We start from the raw sequence: 20,705 nt of genomic DNA, 5'->3' as shown, positions 1-20,705 counted from the left end.
GGACAGGATGACTGAAGGTATAGGGTGCAAGTACTACTCTGAGATGAAGAGGTTAGGACAGGAGAGGAATTCGTCAAAAAATTTAGCTATTATATCGTCCCAAATTTATTTAGCAGCTTACAACTTCATCCATAACGTGACATAGCTTGATTATGAGCGTATTGACAAGTTCCTGGTATAATGTATGATACAGATTCATGCGATATGAAGATGTAAAAATTTCTTCATGATGAGTTTGTGAAATAAAGACGGATGAAAATGAAAAACAATTTTGAAGAACTTTCCAGTCCAAATGCTACATCTCTTTTAATATGAATAAACAGTAATTTCAAAACACTTTTGTTTGAGTGTCATACCGAGTAGACGTAAATGGAAGTGACACATTATACATCACCCAGGAATGCTATTGTATTGAAGATTAGTTTATAGTGAATTTTTTTGAGAGTAACACACTCTATAAGTGGATGTTGTTGATGTTTATGTCTTCAGTCCCAAGAGTGTTTTGACGCAGTTCTACACGCTAGGGAATTCTGTGCAAGCCCCTTCATCCCAGCATAACTACTGCAACCAAACTCCATTTGAACCTGATTGCTGAATCCTAGTCTTGGTCTCTCTTTACGATTTTTCCTCAGTTTCCACTGCCAAGTTGAAGATTCCATGGTACTTCTGAATAAGTCATGTCTACCTATACTTTGTTTTAGGAAGTTTTGTCAGAAATTTATTTTTTATCCGGTTCGATTCAGTATCATCACATTAGATATTTGATCAACCTACATAGTCTTCAGAATTCCTCTGTAGCACCACATGCTCCACAGTGTGCTCCCTGCCGCCTTTGGATAAGCAGCTGCCAGCAGCAAGTCGTATACTCTTAGCTTACTTACTTGTTACATAGTTTAATTCTTAATTTCTTTGCGTGTTTTTGGGTACTTACAATGTTTAATTCATAAATTTCGGGCGTATTATAGTATTTGAGAGTTGTAGCATCGCGCTTTAGTGTTTACTTCGTAGATTCTAACTTAAATTGCGTGTGAGTTTCGTATAGGAGGTGTAATTTCGAGTTTTAGTTACTGTAATCGTAAATTCAGTAAGATTCTTGCGCAGTCGTTAGGCATTTATACAGGTTAGTTCATACATTCTTTGCGTGTTTCCCTTGCGTTATCTAGGCACGGTCTCGTGTTTCAGTAACTTTGTTCAACATCGATTAGAATGGACAGGGACTGTGATTGCTGTGTTCGGATGAGGGCTGAGTTGGCATCCCTTCGCTCACAGCTGCAAGCGGCGCTGACTTCGGTCGCGCAGCTTGAGGCTGTTGCCAATGGGCACCACTGTGGGGAGCCGGACTTGGGTATCACGGGGATGTCAACCTCGTCCCGTCTGTCCCCAGATCGGTCTGCCGCTGTGGTTGCCCCGGTTGCTGCCCGCAGTGGGGCTGAGCTCTCGCCTGTGGTTGATTGGGAGGTCGTTCCAAGGCGTGGCAGGCAGCGAAAGATGTCCCCGGAGGCTGATCAGAAAGCCTCCCCGGTGCGTCTGACAAACAGGTTTCAGGCACTGTCTCTGGCTGAGCCAGATGCAGCTGCCTGCCCTGTTTCAGAGGATCATTCTCAGCCTTCAAGGTCCGGGCAATCGCAGAGGGTGGGCTTATTGGTAGTAGGGAGCTCCAATGTTAGGCGCGTAATGGGGCCCCTTAGGGATATGGCGGCTAAGGAGGGGAAGAAATCAGTGTGCACTCCGTGTGCATTCCGGGTGGAGTCATTCCTGATGTGGAAAGGGTCCTTCCGGATGCCCTGAAGAGCACAGGGTGCAGCCAGCTGCAGGTGGTGGCACATGTCGGCACTAATGACGTGTGTCGCTTTGGATCTGAGGAGATTCTCTCTGGATTCCAGCGGCTATCTGATTTGGTGAAGGCTGCCGGTCTTGCTTACGACATGAATGCAGAGCTCACCATCTGCAGCATCGTTGACAGAACCGACTGCGGACCTTTGGTGCAGAGCCGGGTGGAGGGTCTGAATCAGAGGCTCAGACTGTTTTGCGACCGTGTTGGCTGCATCCTTGACTTGCGCCATAGCGTGGTGGGGTTTCGGGTTCCGCCGAATAGGTCAGGAGTTCGCTACACTCAGCTGGCGGCTAAACGGGTAGCGGAGGCTGTGTGGCGTGGACTGGGCGGTTTTTTAGGTTAGAAGGCCTCGGGAAAGTACGGAGTGGACTGCAATCTCAAAGTGTACGTGGCAAATACGGGACGTGCTTGGATCAAGGAACAGTCGGAACTGTAGTCGTAAATTGTTGTAGTTGTGCTGGGAAAGTCCCTGAGCTACAAGCGCTAATAGAAAGCACAGAAGCTGAAACAGTTATAGGTACAGAAAGCTGGCTAAAGCCTGAAATAAGTTCTGCAGAAATTTTTACGATGTCTCAGACGGTGTTCAGAAAAGATAGATTAGGCAGAATTGGTGGTGGAGTGTTTGTGTCCGTCAGTAGTAGTTTCTCTTGTAGTGAAGTCGATATTGATACTCAGTGCGAATTGGTATGGGTGGAAGTTATACTTAACAGCCGAACTGAGTTAAAAATTGGCTCCTTCTACCGACCCCAAGACTCCGATGATATAGTTGCTGAACAGTTCAGAGAAAATTTGAGTCTCGTAACAAATAAATACCCCACTCATACGGTTATAGTTGGTGGGGACTTGAACTTTCCCTCGATATGTTGGCAAAAATACTTGTTCAAAACCGGTGGTAGGCAGAAAACATCTTCCGAGATTGTCCTAAATGCTTTCTCCGAAAATTATTTCGAGCAGTTAGTCCATGAACCCACTCGAATTGTAAATGATTGCGAAAACGCACTTGACCTCTTAGCCACAAACAATCCAGAGCTAATAGAGAGCATCATGACTGATACAGGGATTAGTGATCACAAGGTCGTTGTAGTTAGGCTCAATACCGTTTCTTCCAAATCTACCAGAAACAAACGCAAAATAATTTTATTTAAAAAAGCGGATAAAGTGTCACTAGAAGCCTTCCTCAGGGACAATCTCCATTCCTTCCGAACTAACTTTGCAAATGTAGACGAGATGTGGCTGAAATTCAAAGATATAGTAGCAACAGCAATTGAGAGATTCATACCTCATAAATTGCTAAGAGATGGAACTGATCCCCCATGGTACACAAAACAAGTCCGAATGCTGTTGCAGAGGCAACGGAAAAAGCATGCAAAGTTCAGAAGAACGCGAAATCCCGAAGATTGGCTAAAATATACAGACGCGCGAAATTTGGCACGGACTTCAATGCGAGATGCCTTTAATAGGTTCCACAACGAAACATTGTCTCGAAATTTGATAGAAAATCCGAAGAAATTCTGGTCCTATGTAAAGTAAACAAGCGGCAAGACGCAGTCAATACCTTCGCTGCGCAGTGCCGATGGTACTGTTACCGACGACTGTGCCGCTAAAGCGGAGTTATTCAACGCAGTTTAACGAAATTCCTTCACCAGAGAAGACGAATGGAATATTCCAGAATTTGGAACACGAACAGCTGCTAGCATGAGTTTCTTAGAAGTAGATACCTTAGGGGTTGCGAAGGAACTCAAATCGCGTGATACGGGCAAGTCTTCGGGTCCAGATTGTATACCGATTAGGTTCCTTTCAGACTACGCTGATACAATAGCTCCCTACTTAGCAATCATATACAACCGCTCGCTCACCGATAGATCTGTGCCTACAGATTGGAAAATTGCGCAGGTCGCACCAGTGTCTAAGAAGGGTGGTAGGAGTAATCCATCGAACTACAGACCTATATCATTGACGTCGGTTTGCAGTAGGGTTTTGGAGCATGTACTGTATTCAAACATTATGAATTACCTCGAAGGGAACGATCTATTGATACGTAATCAGCATGGTTTCAGAAAACATCGTTCTTGTGCAACGCAGCTAGCTCTTTATTCGCACGAAGTAATGGCCGCTATCGACAGGGGATCTCAGGTTGATTCCGTATTTCTGGATTTCCAGAAAGCTTTTGACACCGTTCCTCACAATCGACTTCCAATCAAGCTGCGGGCCTATGGGGTATCGTCTCAGTTGTGCGACTGGATTCGTGATTTCCTGTCAGGAAGGTCGCAGATCGTAGTAATAGACGGCAAATCATCGAGTAAAACTGAAGTGATATCAGGTGTTCCCCAGCGAAGCGTCCTGGGACCTCTGCTGTTCCTGATCTATATAAATGACCTGGGTGACAATCTGAGCAGTTCTCTTAGGTTGTTCGCAGATGATGCTGTAATTTACCGTCTAGTAAGGTCATCCGAAGACCAGTATCAGTTGCAAAGCGATTTAGAAAAGATTGCTATATGGTGTGGCAGGTGGCAGTTGACGCTAAATAACGAAAAGTGTGAGGTGATCCACATGAGTTCCAAAAGAAATCCGTTGGAATTCGATTACTCGATAAACAGTACAATTCTCAAGGCCGTCAATTCAACTAAGTACCTGGGTGTTAAAATGACGAACAACTTCAGTTGGAAAGACCACGCAGATAATATTGTGGGGAAGGCGAGCCAAAGGTTGCGTTTCATTGGCAGGACACTTAGAAGATGCAACAAGTCCACTAAAGAGACAGCTTACACTACACTCGTTCGTCCTCTGTTAGAATATTGCTGCGCGGTGTGGGATCCTTACCAGGTGGGATTGACGGAGGACATCGAAAGGGTGCAAAAAAGGGCAGCTCGTTTTGTATTATCACGTAATAGGGGAGAGATTGTGGCAGATATGATACGCGAGTTGGGATGGAAGTCATTAAAGCAAAGACGTTTTTCGTCGCGGCGAGATCTATTTACGAAATTTCAGTCACCAACTTTCTCTTCCGAATGCGAAAATATTTTGTTGAGCCCAACCTACATAGGTAGGAATGATCATCAAAATAAAATAAGAGAAATCAGAGCTCGAACAGAAAGGTTTAGGTGTTCGTTTTTCCCGCGCGCTGTTCGGGAGTGGAATGGTAGAGAGATAGTATGATTGTGGTTCGATGAACCCTCTGCCAAGCACTTAAATGTGAATTGCAGAGTAGTCATGTAGATGTAGATTTTAAAGATTTCATTTTCTTCGTTGCTGACTTATTTGTTGTTGACGTTTCACTCACAGCCAAAGTCACACGCCAGACAAATACCTTCCATTGGTCTCTTATAACCTCTCTACTTCGGTTATCTTCAGCTATTTGGCTTCCCAAACAGCAAAGCTCGTCTGCTAGTTTCAGTACCTCTTCTATAATCTAATTCCCACAGTACTGCCTGATTTAATTCAACTACTTGATTTACTATCATTGATGTTTATCTTAACACCTGTTTTCAAAATGCAATACATTCGGCTCAGCTGCTCCTCGAAGTCCGTTGTCACTACTGATAGAATTACAAAGTCATCTGGAGAAGTGAAGGATTCTATTTCTTATGAGTCTACAGGCTTTCATGGCCGTTGTAATCGAAGGTAAGCTCTTCTTGGTCATGTTTCTTTTACACGATCGTCGTTTCGGCCTTACATCGGGACCTTCTTAAACATCTTGTATTGTTCACGGTTAGCTGAACACTCTCAAAGAGCAGTGTCTCGTTGTCTTACAAAGGGAGCTTTGAAGCACTTATGCTGAAGAAGTGGGTAAATTTCTGTGGTTACTATCGGCGGACCACCGTCATTGGACAGAGAGGGATTTTCCCCGCACATAAGTTGAAGAATTAGAATTGTTGTATAAAATTCCTGTTGCTGCCATCTGCTGACCATCGCCATTGGGTAGAAAGATGGGACAACACTCTGGTAATTTGAATAAGTACTCATATGGCACAACCACCCAAACCAAAAGCAAACAGTGGTTAAAAGTCTGCCTTCACGTGCCTTCCGTACCAGTGACAGTTAACAGATTGTAATTGGGGTTGGTGTTCTTAAGGAAGACATTAAAGGCGAACAGCTATGATAATTTGTCCACTGACAGGAAATTTGAACGAAGTATCAGCTATGCTGTGTTGGGTTACCATTCGTTTCTGGAATTACTGCCCGCATCAGCAGTATTCTACGGAAAAGTATGTACAGACCTCTTTTTTTCAGTCAAAACAACATGAAAACTATTTTCCGAAGCAAAGTGGAGGCACATACTTACCTCCACATTATGGGAGATTTTGAAATGACTTGTGGCAGAGTTATATAGGCGAAACGGGGACTATAAACGAACGCATTAAGGGAAGATAACGCCACACGTGGTTAAAACAAAGTGTGGAATGTGCGGTAACGGAAGAACTTCCGATTCATGACTCCAAGCAGTTTTTTTAAAACTTTAGTCACTGTGCATTATGTAATCCAAAAATCTGTATTTCATTATATTTTGCGTGTGAGTGCGTGAGAATGATTGAGTGTACATGGGTCACACGTTAAAATTTAATATTTTTTTTTCGTAAAAGCTTGTACAAACGAACCGTGGGAAAGTTGCGTTGCAACCATGATTCAGGTGACTTATGTCGGTGTGTGCTTGCTTTTGTATAAAAGCAGCCAGAATGGGAGTTAGAGGTCGAACAAGTTTATTTATCAGTTTGAATTTCACACTTCGTTTCTTTTGATTAAACAAAATACAAGAATTTGAAGTTTTGCTGACATTAATTACCATCAAATTAGTGACTGGGTAAGGCAAGATTTGCCGTGAGAATGATCTGGAAGGAATGTTCTGATTGGCCTATCAGAATTAAGCTGTTACCGCGCGGAAAGAGGAGTGGGCATACAGAAGATTCGCTTGCTAGCCTGTCTACGCATAACACAATGTGAGATCGCTCCTTAAAAATACTCTGTAGGATGAGGAAATAGTGAGCTAACTTCGGTTCGAACATATCGTGACTGAAGCGACTGGAGTTATGAACATTTTAATGAAAGTGTGGTGTTTCTAAGTTAAATAGTTTGAGAGATATGAGCGTAGGAACTTTCTGGCCGTAGTAACAACTCCGCGTGGCGTGTTTCGTGCTCTGTACGGAATATTTTCGCTAGCACCTCTTACCAAGAAGACCTCTGAAACGACTGAATGTCTAACTCGCGAGTAGTTGAGGGTCTGTGACTGACAGAAAGTGAAAATTAGTCGGGTCGGACTTACTAAAATTCTGGCTGCTTTTCGAGTGAATATTTGTTATACAGACAGTGAACACAGAATGATAACGTTTTACCGTGTTAAATACGGAGTTTATAGCCATTTCATGTGTTTCAATATGAATAAAAAGCAGAGTTAATCTAATTTTAAACGCTTTTCTGCAAGTAGACTGAAGATCCCGAACGCCCGATTTTTTTAATCATTAGCTTTCAGGAACTGACTTTCAGCTAGACTTACGCAGCCTCTGTGTGGTAGGTATTGGGTGGTGGTTTCAGCAACGCTGCTTTACACTGTCTAGCACGTATCTGCTAATACAGAGTGAAGAGACATCAGCAAGAACCCTGTCGAGGTAGGTGGACTGAATGATAGCGTTAACAGAAACGCAGACGACCGATCCCGCCCCACCGCATGTCTTTACCACGGTAGTGTATGTGCCAGACGACGTCGTCAAGATGGAGGAAAAGGAAAATTTTTTGTGGGGAACTGACGGGATCGCTAGAGATGGTAAGTGGTCGAAAAGAAAATTTCTTGGGATGGTGCATAAGTTCGTAACGTATTTCCATAAGTTTAATAAACACAACAGAGACAACTAACAGGGACTTTAGCCATCAGTAATATATTCTCTTTCACCATCGGCGTCTGCCAACGCTGGGGTAACTTGTAGATTCCAGGCGGTTGAAATTACATGGTTTTGAGGTGAAGAACTCGTCGAGTCATGTTCGGGCAGCATTTTCATCCGGAAAGGAAATTCCTTGAAACTTGTTGTACAGAGAACGGAAAAAGTGAAAATCTGATGGCACAACATCGTGTGAATGATGTTGGTGAGGAATGCGTTCACAAAAGAAGACGAAGTAAATATTCCAGAATTCGAATCAAGAACAGCTGCCAACATGAGTAACGTAGAAGTAAATATCCTCAGAGTAGTGAAGCAACTTAAATCACTTAATAAAAGCAAGTCTTCTGATCCAGACTGTTTACCAATTAGGTTCCTTTTAGCGTATGCTGATGCATTAGCTCCGTACTTAACAATCATATACAACGGTTCACTAGAGCAAAGATCCGTATCCAAAGATGGAAAGCTCCGCAGATCACACCAATATTCAAGAACAGTAGTAGGAGTAATCCACTTAATTACAGGCCCATATCATTAACCTCGATATGCAGCAGGATTCTGGAACATATATTGTGTTCGAACACTGTGAATCACCTACAAGAAAACGGGCTATTGAAACGCAGTCAACATGGGTTTAGAAAAAATCGTTCTTGTGAAACGCAACTAACTCTTTATTCGCATGAAGTGTTGCCTACTATTGACAAGGAATTTCAGATCGATTCCGCGTTCCTGGATTTCTGGAATGCTTTTGACACTGTACCACACAAGCGGATTGTAGTGAAATTCCTTGTTTATGGAATATCGTCTCAGTTATGTGACTGGATTTGTGATTTCCTGTCATAGAGGTCACAGTTAGTAGTAACTGACGGAAAGTCATCGAGTAAAACAGAAGTGATTTCTCGCGTTCCCAAGGTAGTGTTATAGGCCCTTTGCTGTTCCTTATCTATATAAACGATTTGGGAGACAATCTGAGCAGCAGTCTTTGGTTGTTTACAGATGATGCTGTCATTTATCGACTAATAAAGTCATCAGAAGATCAAAACAAACTGAAAAACGATTTGGAAAAGATATCTGAATAGTGAGAAAATCGGCAGTTGACCCTAAACAACGACAAGTGTGAGTTCATCCACATGAGTGCTAAAAGGAATTCGTTAAACTGGGCCACACGATAAATCAATCAAATCTAAAGGCCAGAAATTCAGCTAAATACCTAGCAATCATAATTACGAACAACTTAAATTGGAAGCAACATATAGAAAATGTTGTGGGGTAGGCTAACCAGAGACAGTGTTTTATTGTGAGGACACTTAGAAAATGTAACAGATCTGCTAAGGAAACTGGCTGCACTACGCTTGTCAGTCCTCTTTTAGAATACTGCTGCGCGGTGTGGGATACTTACCAGATAGGACTGACGGAGTACATCGAAAAAGTACAAAAAAGGGCAGCACGTTTTGTATTACCTCGAAATATGGAGAGTGTGTCACTGAAATGATACAGGATTTGGGCTGGACATCATTTAAAAAAAGTTCTCACTAAATTCGAATCACCAACTTTCTCCTCCGAATGCGAAAGTATTTTTTTGACACCGACCTACATAGGGAGAGACGATCACCACGATAAAATAAGGGATATCAGAGCTCGTACGGAAAGATATAGGTGTTCGTTCTTTCCGCACGCTGTACGAGACTGGAAAAATAGATAATTATTGTGAAGGTGGTTCGATGAAATCTCTGCCAGGCACTTAAATGTGATTTGCAGAGTATGCATGTAGATGCAGATATATAATTCCCAACTCAAATCCCGTATAGTGTTTCTTGTCAGTTTAGCAGAATGCGAGTGGGCATTATCATGGGGTAATATCATTTCACTCAATCGTTGCTCTTGGATTGCGTCTGGAAGACCTTTCAGTCATTGGCAATAAATGTCACCATTGATGGTTACGCTTCGGTGGAACAATTTATAGTGCATCACCCCTTCGCTCTTCCACCGCACGTAAAACATTAGCTTTTATGGATGCACTCTTGTGTTTGTACGGGAAGTTGCTGCTTTGTTTGGGCTCGACCATTTCTTTCTTTTTTTCTTATGTTAGCACAAATACACCATTTATCGTCACCAGTAACAATACACAATAGGAAAGATCGGTGTTCTTCGCGAGACAATTGAGGACGAGCAAGCAGAGACGCACATATAACCGCCCGCTGATTTTTGTGATTTTGTAGTAGAGCGTGTGGCACCCGGAGAGCCGAATTTTGAACCTTCAGAGTTTTGAACGATCAGTGTTTATCACATCTGCTAGTTTTCGAGTACACAGGAGTGGATAATTGGAATTAATGTGTTCAAACGATCTTTCTCAAACCCCAAAGGTTTTCCTGAACGCGGAGAGTCCTCCATTAAATAGAAAAACATTTTCTTTCCGTGCTCTGTCCAACGCCATTATCCTTGTACACGGCGCTAATGTTTCTGGCTTTCCCCGCAGCTTTTATCCCTATACTGAACTCAAACAGAATAATCTGTCGGAAACGTTCTAATTTCTCCACTTAGCACTCCATTTTCTAGAATCCACAGCTGCACACTCTCTCCGAATGACAAAATTTCGATACGTAAACTCATATTGCAACAGTGAACTACAGACAAAAATGATAATTTATACATAAATCCATAGCAGCCGGAGCCCAACCGTGAAAAACAAAAACGCTACGAACTTGTGCACCTTTTTTGTTAACTTGAATGCACATCCTGAGAGGAGAATCCCATTGTAGGTCAGCATGGGAAAAATGTTTTAAATGCCCTGGTGATAGGATGATAGACTTATTTCAGCAAAATGCTTAAGATAATGGATGGTTTCGTCACAAGATAATACATCGATGATATACGTGGCAACAACCGACTCGTAAGTCAAAATCAATAACAGACTGATAAAAGGGCAAAAAACAAGGTTGTTTATTAAGGACGTGAGAGTATTGCGGGGCCCCGAACGTGGGTCAGACCATTAATTACTAATTTTAGGGATCTATTTTCCCTTTAGATGGAAAGAAATAGTAGGTGAAGAGCGGGCAAGTGTTAAGTCGTCTTTTAAGTTTGCAGAAGGATTCGACTCGCTTCCTCTGTCAACTTAGTCTGTCAGCCAAAGTTTCAGATATCAAGGATGATACTGTAAGGAATGTGTATCAGTTTGATAAGCATGGATATACGAGGCGGTCGTCGAAGCTCTGGGGGAGAAGACAGGAGGAATACATGGTGGAATGAGAAAGAAGCGAAACTGGTGTAAATGAAAGAGAAGGCTTATAATAAGTGACTGAGCGCTCCGCTTGTTGAAAGCCATAAAATATATGGAGCTAAATCGAAAGAAGGGCAAAAGGCCATTACTAAAGATAAAAAAAGGCGTGGCAGAAAGTATTAAGGGGACAGAAGGAAACTTAGGTGATACCAGAGCAAACAGAGCGTGGAAGAAACTGAGGATGGTGAGAGCTGAAGACATAGACAGTGCTGGGATTATTCTAATAATGATGAAAAAGTGAGTGAAGTGTTACCAAGCCCTGTCCACGAATAAGATAAAGGATTTTGTAAAATAAATGTAAAATTTGACGTAAGAAGACGTACATCCGTATGTGTGCACGAAAGATAACCTCACAAGAAATTTGCAAAGCTCTGCGATATAGAAAAATGGGAAATCACCAGATTTGAATGATAACCTCACAAGATATTTGCAAAGCTCTGCGATATAGAAAAATGGGAAATCACCAGATTTGGATGACATGAATATAAAATTAATAAAAGCACTTCCAATGGTTGTATGTGAAAACGTTGGTCCAATTGTACAGTAAGTGTTTCGAAGGGGATGCCATACCCAGTCAATGGAAAAAAATGTAGTATCACTTCAATTTATAAGAAAGAGAGTAGGCAGGACTGTGGAAATTACCGGGGGATGTAATGCCTTCAGTTGCGTGATTATACGAGAGAATCTTATAAGGAAGCACAGAGATGGAGGCTATAGTATCTGAAGAACTGAACGGTTTTAGACCAGGGTGCTCATGTATTGACGGAATATTCACATTACGGAATGTAATGTAGAAGATAACTGCCAGAGGGATACAGATACATTTAGTCTTTGTGAATTTGCAGAAGGCCCATGTTACGATACCTCAAAACAATCTATGGACAAGTATGAAGAACAGTTCCGAGTCAACTGTTTGCATCAAAGCACTTAACAGGTTCAATACGGACTGTGTGAGTGCCATCGAAGTAGGAAATTCAGTGCCACTGGAGTTTTCTGTTACAAAATGGTTATGGCAAGGTTGTACTGTCGCACAGACGATATTTAAAATCCGTGTGGAGGACGCACTCAAAGCCTTCAGGAACAGATGTGGAGGCATGAGAGTCCCTGTGGGAGATGAAATCTTGTACAATCTTCTTTCGCTGACGACCGGATCATCGGAACAGGATATCAGGATGCTTTGGAAATTAAAAGAATATGAAAGATGGGGCCTCACAATAAGTACGAGAAAAACGGTATATGAAAGCTGGCAATTACGTAGAAACTCTGGAGGTTGGAGCCAGTAAGATCAGTGGAAGTAAGCATTTTTACTACCTGAGAGTTATCATGCCATCAAACGGAAAAGGTGAAGACGGTATATATAATAACATAGGACAGGGCATGAGATCCATACGACAACTGAACTTAGGCGTTTGGAGTAAAAAAATAAGAAAAAGAACGAAACAGACCATATAACGATCAGTTGTTAAAAACATTGCTACATACGGAGCAGAAACGTGGGGAATAAACAAACCTTAGCAAAAATGCTTACACTGGAGATGGACTTTTGGAGTCGAAGTTGCGTCATCTTCAAGCTAGACTCTGTACCAAATACCAACGTAAAAGAGGCAGTGGCTGTCGATAAGTCAATAACAAATACCTTAAAGACGAAATGTGTAAAATCGCATGGACTTTTGGAAAGGATGGACGATAGCTGATTGACAAAAAAGTGTGTCAGTGGACCCCAGCGGAAAGAAGGAAGCGCGGATGACCTGGAAGGAGCTTCTATCTGACGCCACTTCGGCGAACTCCCGAGCGGGGAAATTCTCGATCGCAGCAGGGAATCGAACGCGGCCCCCTCGCATGACATTCAACAGGCTGACCACTCAGCTACAGAGGCTGACAGTACTTATCAAACAACGGAAGGCTATATAGAGGGGATATACTAGAGAAATAAGCTTGAAAAGAATAATACAGAAAGTTAAGAGGTTGTAAATGAAGATGAGGCATACGATACCGCGAGAAGAATTTGACAATTCACTGACCGACCTATGTCGAAAGAAGTGCCCTGGAATGGAAGACATTGCATCAGAACTACTGATATCCTTGGAAGACAAAGTCGCGACAAAACTATTCCACCTATTGTGCAAGATGTAAGAGACAGGTGAAATACCCTCAGCCTTCAAGACGATCATAATAATTCCAATTCCAAAGAAAGTAGGTGCTGACAGGTGTGAATACTACCTATCACCTTAAGTCACGATTGCAAAACACTGACACTAATACTTTACAGAAGAATGGAGAAACTGGTAGAAGCAGACCTCGAGGAAGATCAGTTTGGATTCCGGAAAAATGTAGAAACACTGAGACAATACGAGGCCTGTTCAGAAAGTAAGCTCCGATTGATTGCCAAATTGAAACCACAGTGAACATCAGAAATGTTTTACTTGTAACAATTAGCTACACCTTTCAGCTACTTCTCTACGTAGTCGCCGTTCTGACTTAGACTTTTGTCATAGCGTTGTACCAACTTTTCAATAGCCTCATCATAGAAGGCAGCCGCCAGTGCTTTCCGCCAATTCTCCACGCTGGCCTACACCTCGTTGTCTGTGTCAAAATGTTGTCTTCAAAGACAGCGGTTCATGTGACCAGAGATGAAACTCAGGGGGAGACAATTGCGGACTGTATTGTGGGTAATCTCACATTTCCATTTGAAAACGATGCAGGAGCATCTTCATTGCCCCTGCAGAATGCGGCTGAGAATTGTCTTGAAGAAGAAACAGCACGACAGTTATGTAATGTTAGCTGCATAGCTTCAGGCGAAATTTCTCACCAGGCCCTCGTACTTGGCGGCAGACACTATTTTCTAGACATCTTTACGCACTCACTGCGAGCTCAGAAATGAGAAGAGCGACGTGATGCTAACTGGGGTTATACTAGAGACACTACCCAACACATCTGTGCAAAGCTTTATCGGATTTTCATAGTCGTTTCCATTTCGCGACCGATCGGAGCTTACTTTCTGAACGCCCCTCGTACTTACCCTAAGACTTACCTTACGTTAAGGAAAGGCAGACCTACGTTTATAACATTTTTAGATATAGAGAAAATTTTGGCAATTTTGAGCGAAATAGGGTATTTTCAATAATAGATGTAACGGGGTAAAATATACGGAGCGAAAGGTTATTTACAACTTGTGCAGAAACCAGACGGCGGCTATAAAAGGCGAGAGGCTTGAAAGGGAATGGCGTGAGACAGGATTAAAGCCTATCCTTGATGTTGTTCAACCTGTACCTTGGGCAAGCAATGAAGGAAACCCAAGATAAAATCGGATAAAAAAATAATGATCAGGGAGAAGAAATAAAGACTCTAAAGATTTTAGACGAAACTGTAATTCTGTCAGAGAAAACAAATGGCATGGAAGAGCTGTTGAACGAAATGGACATTGTCCAAGGAAGGAGACCAAGAAATGAATATAATAAGCAGGTTCACAAGGATGTAGTTCACATTAGTTATTCGGAGATAAAAAGGCTTACACAGAATAGAGTAACATGGAGTGCGATATCAAACCAGTCTTCGATATGAAGATCGCAACAACAAAAATTAAGCCATTCGTTAGTTGATAATCACGTAGCAGTACGATACATACTGACAGCTGAAAGTACGTCTAGCTAGAAGCACAACAGTGTTGCGGTACTGTTTAAATGGACGAATAAAGCCCATTTATTGAGAAAATGTTATAGATAGTAAGATTAAATATAGATACACAAATCACGAGAGGATAGTGAGAGATATCACCATTTTAACACTAACACAAAAAGGACATTATTTCCTATGTCAAAGACACTATACATACGTGTATTAAAGTGATTTAGCCTTCATGTATCTTTTATATTATACGCTACTATGAAAACAGTCGATATCAAATACCAAGTAACATAGAATTAAACAACTAGACGGTTTTTTTTCTATTTTTTGTCTTGATAGCGCCTGTGCAGCACTGCCTGTAAACTGGTGAAGACACTCCATTTTAACAAATAGTGTAAGCGTGCTGAAGCATATTTCAGACGTTAGAATGCAGGGAGGTGGAACGGCACGTAGTCACGTACCTTCTAAGGTTGAGTGCAGTGAGTCTTATAAAGGCAGCCGAATTGCTTGGTGAGATCAGCAGAAGCGGTCAGTGTCGTACGTAAGTTTGGACGGTGATGAAGTAGCGTTCAGTACTGTTGTCAATACTCTAGAGTTCTTCGACTTTTACAAACCTTTCGGAGTTAGTCTCGCATGGGACTTGATAAAAATCGATAGTTATGTTGAAGAGTGAGTAGGTCTTATGAACAACAAAGTTAGTTTGATCACAGGAAATGGGCTATGGACCTTGAACGAAATTTCCGTAAGTTAGTGGTGTAATTTTAGTCAGTGAACATTATTCAGCGTACCTTCTCGTTGTTATTTTACTGCGCGCCTGCTTTTATCTAGTCGGAGCTTCCTGGTTTACAGTGGTTGCTCAAATTCATGCTAAATGCAATAAATGCAGTTTAAAATTTATATCGTTCGAAGTTTCGGCTAAATTACCTAAGCTGGTCCACAATTTATTGAACTTCATAAATGTTTGAGTTAGACGTTACTATTTTAAGAGCAGATAAAAAGGTCGATACGCAGATATCCATAGAATCCATCGATGAATTCATATCTTCCTGTGAATTATGGTAGAATGTTAACTTCGGGAGCTGTAGAGAATCTCGCCCAGTATGGTTGTGTGCCGCGCAACAGGCCATTACCCACTGCATTGGGTAACGCTGCACCTCGTCAATGGGCCAAACAACGCACAAACGTGGTAACAGCTGACTGGAGGCGTATACTGTTGACCGTCAAGTGACGATTTTGTCTTGTTTCAAATAAGGCGTCGAGTACACCGAAGGGCCAATAATGCGCTTAACCCTTGGTAAACATACTAATGCGTTAATGTAGAAAAGATCTACGCTGAAAAGGGAATTAGTTCCAATTGTGACCACCAGGTGTAAATCTGGCGCTGTACGACGGTATGACATCCACGCTATTTGACAAGCCGTAATGTGTCTGAGCAGGATGGCTGTTGAGAAGAGAGACCGTGTGCTGTTAGTGAAACTGTTTTATATGAACGGCAGCAGTTACAATACTGCATTGCGAGAGTGTCACCGACTGAAAGATATTAGGGGAGGCCCGAAGTCATTAAATGATTTAAAGAAGATGTAATGAAACTCGAAGACATTTGTAAGCTTGGTGTGGCACCTAGAAGAGGTAGGCGTCCTATCCTGGTGGAAGTTGTTGACGAGTTTGCTGTTGATGTAACTGGCCACGAAGCATATACCTCGTGTAGTGCTAGTGCACGAGAATTTTCCATCCCATGCTCAAGAGTATGGACAGTTTTGCGGTATATATTACACTGGCACCCGTACAGGATCTACACGGTGCAGCAACTGAGACCTCGTGATCCGCAGCAGTGTTACGAATTTGCTCTTGGTTTCTGGCACGGATCTAAGTTGACGACAAGTGGATGAGCAGTATTTTGTGAAGTGATGAGGCACATTTTGCAGTACCGGATGCAGCGAATACAAACAACTGCCGAACCTGGAGTGCTGCTGAAAAGCGTGTTGTGCATGAAGAGTCATTGCACTCGCATTGACTATATGGTGTGGATTCACAAGCACTTTATTCTCGGTCCAGCATATAGTACACCCAGCGGGCCTGTCGAGTGCACCGTGGCGCCTGCCGGTCATCGAGACCTCCATGTACAGCATGTGGTTGCTGCTTTGGAACAGCGCAACTGTGTGGAAACCAATGTTTTCAAGCAAGATGGGGAAATGCCTCACGTTGCTCGCCCAGAAAAAGATCTGCTGCTTGATGTAACTTTCCACGAATGTGTTATCTCCAGAGGTTTTCCTGATGGGTGGCCTGCAAGGTCACCTGAATCCATATGGCTTGGTTCTTAGTCTGTTTAAAAGAACGCGTTCACCAGGGACACGTTCGGTGTATATCTGATCTAAAGGCCAGCATACAGAAACACGTTGTTCAGATTCCGCAGGAAATACTGCGAGCACCTGTTAATCACATCATTTTACGGATGCAGCATCTTGTCGACGTCTCTGGTGCTCATAGTGAACAAATTGTGTAAGTAGCGCTTGACAGTAAAAATCAACATTATGCCTTTCTTACTCGTTTGACGTTTTCTGCTCATGTTCCGTTCAGGATCCATTACATACAGCGCCAGATTTGCATCCGATAGCCAGAATTGGAACTAATTTTTTCACAGTGTAAGTCGGTTCCACATTAGCGCATTAACATATCTAGCAAATTTCGCTGCCGTACGGTAATTACAGCCTACACTGACCTCCGTGAGTAGCTGCACTTTAATTGTAACCATATGTGATTGTATTTCGGGACTGTTTGTCCTAGACTGACTTGGACCCATTCATGCATGTTACCGCGAAAATGGCGAGTACGTTTATTCCATTATTATTGGTGAGCAGGAATTGCTCTTTTCTGATATATCTTGATGGTTAGCGTGCTGTGGACACTCCAGATTTACCAGAAGACAATAGCCGTGTTAACAGTCTACACGCACACACTGAGGTGACAAATTCATGGGACAGCGGTAGGCTTGTATACAGTTGGCGACAGTATCGTGTACACAAGTGCACTGCGTTGATGAAGGTGTCATTTTTACTCAGATGATACAATTGAAAAGGGTCCGACGTGGTTATGGGCGCACAACATAAATTAAAAGACTTTGAATGCGGATTGGAAGTTGGAAAAGACGCATGGGTCACTTCTTCCCGGAAATCATTAGGGAATTTTGTATTCTGTGGTCCACAGTGTCAAAGGGTGCGCCGAGAATACCAAATTTCAGGCGTTACCTCTCAGCACGGAGAAACAATGGTCGACGGTATTCACTTAACGACCGAAAGCAGCGGCGTTTGTTTACAGTCGTCAGTTTTAACAGTCAAGCAACACAGCGTGACATAACCGCAGAAATCAACGTTTCTGTTAGGAGAGAGCGGCGAAATTTGGCGTTAATGGCTTATGGTAGTAGATGGCCTACTCGGGTGCCTTTGCTAACAATACGATATTGCCTGTAACGCCTGTCCTGTGCTCGTGACCTTATCAGTTGGACTCTAGGAGATTAGCAAACCGTGGTCTGGTCAGGTGAGTCTCGATTTCAGTTGGTAAGAGCTGACGGCTGGTTTCGAGTATGGTGGAGACACCACGAAGCCATGGGCCCAAGTTGTCAACAAAGCACTGATCAAGCTACCTTTAGCTCCGTAATGGTGGAGGCTGTGTTTACATGGAAGTCACTGGCTTCTCTGGTCCAACCGAACGGTTCATTGACTGGAATTGGTTATTTTCGGTTACTTTGAGGCCATTTGCAGCCATTCATGAACTTCAAGTTCCAGAACAATTATGGAATTTTTATAGTTAACAATGCACCATGTCTCTGGGGGCACAGCTGTTCGCGATTGGCCTGAAGAATATTTACCGCGCAGAGTAGCCGTGCGGTTTGAGGCGTCATGTCACGGACTGCGCGGCCACTCCCGCAGGAAGTTCGAGTTCGGGCATGGATGTGTGTGTTGTTCTTAGCATAGGTTTCTTTCAGTTAGTTTAAGTAGAGTCTAAGTCTAGGGACCGGTGACCTAATCTGTTTGGCTCCTTAGGAATTCACACACATTTGAACATTTTTTGAAGAATATTCTGGACAGTTTGGGCGAATGATCTGGCCAGCCAGATCGCTAGAAAGAAATCCCATCGAACGTCGTTTGACATACTGGAGAGGTCAGCTAGTGAACAAAATCCTGAACCGGCAACAAATTCGCAAGTATAGACGGCTATAGAGGCAGCATGACACACTATTTCTGCAGGGGACTTCCGACGACTTATTTAGTCCATGGAACGTCGAGCTGCTGCACTATGCAGGGTACAAGGAGATCCGTCACGATATTACCAAGTATCCAATGGCTTTTGTCACCTCAGTGTGTGCTGCTAGTTTGTCGAACAGTTAGGCACCTTATCACACACGCTGCTATTCAGATGTAAATAATTTCCAGGATTTGGTACCTCAGTCATCAATGAGTGGCTTGTGCTGGGTAAGGAATACCCGAAGAAACTTGTGGAGTCACTTCTTTGCCGAATACAGGCTGTTATCAAGAACAGAGGCGATATTACTTTTTTTTCATGATGTATTCTGGGAGTGACTAACTTGTTTCTTTGTTCAGAGTCTTTAGTTGCCTCAGCTTACGTAACAGCAACATTTACTCTCCCACTAATTTTTCTCAGCTTAAAAGATTTCTTTAATGCTCCCATTTCATGAAACTTGGTGGTATTTTCTTACCAATGATAGATACTTATATGAGATAAATAAGTTCAACTTTACGACCGCAGCATATCCCATGCCAACACAGACAACCTGCTTGCCTAACTTCTGACAAATACACTCCTGGAAATGGAAAAAAGAACACATTGACACCGGTGTGTCAGACCCACCATACTTGCTCCGGACACTGCCAGAGGGCTGTACAAGCAATGATCACACGCACGGCACAGCGGACACACCAGGAACCGCGGTGTTGGCCGTCGAATGGCGCTAGCTGCGCAGCATTTGTGCACCGCCGCCGTCAGTGTCAGCCAGTTTGCCGTGGCATACGGAGCTCCATCACAGTCTTTAACTCTGGTAGCATGCCGCGACAGCGTGGACGTGAACCGTATGTGCAGTTGACGGACTTTGAGCGAGGGCGTATAGTGGGCATGCGGGAGGCCGGGTGGACGTACCGCCGAATTGCTCAACACGTGGGGCGTGAGGTCTCCACAGTACATCGATGTTGTCGCCAGTGGTCGGCGGAAGGTGCACGTGCCCGTCGACCTGGGACCGGACCGCATCGACGCTCGGATGCACGCCAAGACCGTAGGATCCTACGCAGTGCCGTAGGGGACCGCACCGCCACTTCCCAGCAAATTAGGGACACTGTTGCTCCTGGGGTATCGGCGAGGACCATTCGCAACCGTCTCCATGAAGTTGGGCTACGGTCCCGCACACCGTTAGGCCGTCTTCCGCTCACGCCCCAACATCGTGCAGCCCGCCTCCAGTGGTGTCGCGACAGGCGTGAATGGAGGGACGAATGGAGACGTGTCGTCTTCAGCGATAAGAGTCGCTTCTGCCTTGGTGCCAATGATGGTCGTATGCGTGTTTGGCGCCGTGCAGGTGAGCGCCACAATCAGGACTGCATACGACCGAGGCACACAGGGCCAACACCCGGCATCATGGTGTGGGGAGCGATCTCCTACACTGGCCGTACACCACTGGTGATCGTCGAGGGGACACTGAATAGTGCACGGTACATCCAAACCGTCATCGAACCCCTCGTTCTACCATTCCTAGACCGGCAAGGGAACTTGCTGTTCCAACAGGACAATGCACGTCCGCATGTATCCCGTGCCACCCAACGTGCTCTAGAAGGTGTAAGTCAACTAAGCTGGCCAGCAAGATCTCCGGATCTGTCACCCATTGAGCATGTTTGGGACTGGATGAAGCGTCGTCTCACGCAGTCTGCACGTCCAGCACGAACGCTGGTCCAACTGAGGCGCCAGGTGGAAATGGCATGGCAAGCCGTTCCACAGGACTACATCCAGCATCTCTACGATCGTCTCCATGGGAGAATAGCAGCCTGCATTGCTGCGAAAGGTGGATATACACTGTACTAGTGCCGACATTGTGCATGCTCTGTTG

General features: G+C 43.6%; 1 protein-coding gene across 2 annotated transcripts in view; it reads right to left on the bottom strand.

Moving 5' to 3' along the window:
* LOC124788096 (venom carboxylesterase-6-like) overlaps positions 1-20,705 on the bottom strand; it is a 113,949-nt gene that overhangs the window by 58,123 nt on the left and 35,121 nt on the right. The gene's annotated exons all lie outside the window — the stretch shown is intronic.

The sequence above is a fragment of the Schistocerca piceifrons genome, chromosome 3 (genome assembly GCF_021461385.2).
Source record: "Schistocerca piceifrons isolate TAMUIC-IGC-003096 chromosome 3, iqSchPice1.1, whole genome shotgun sequence".
In the NCBI taxonomy this organism is placed as follows: domain Eukaryota; kingdom Metazoa; phylum Arthropoda; class Insecta; order Orthoptera; family Acrididae; genus Schistocerca; species Schistocerca piceifrons.
This window is presented reverse-complemented; position numbering and strand designations above follow the sequence as displayed.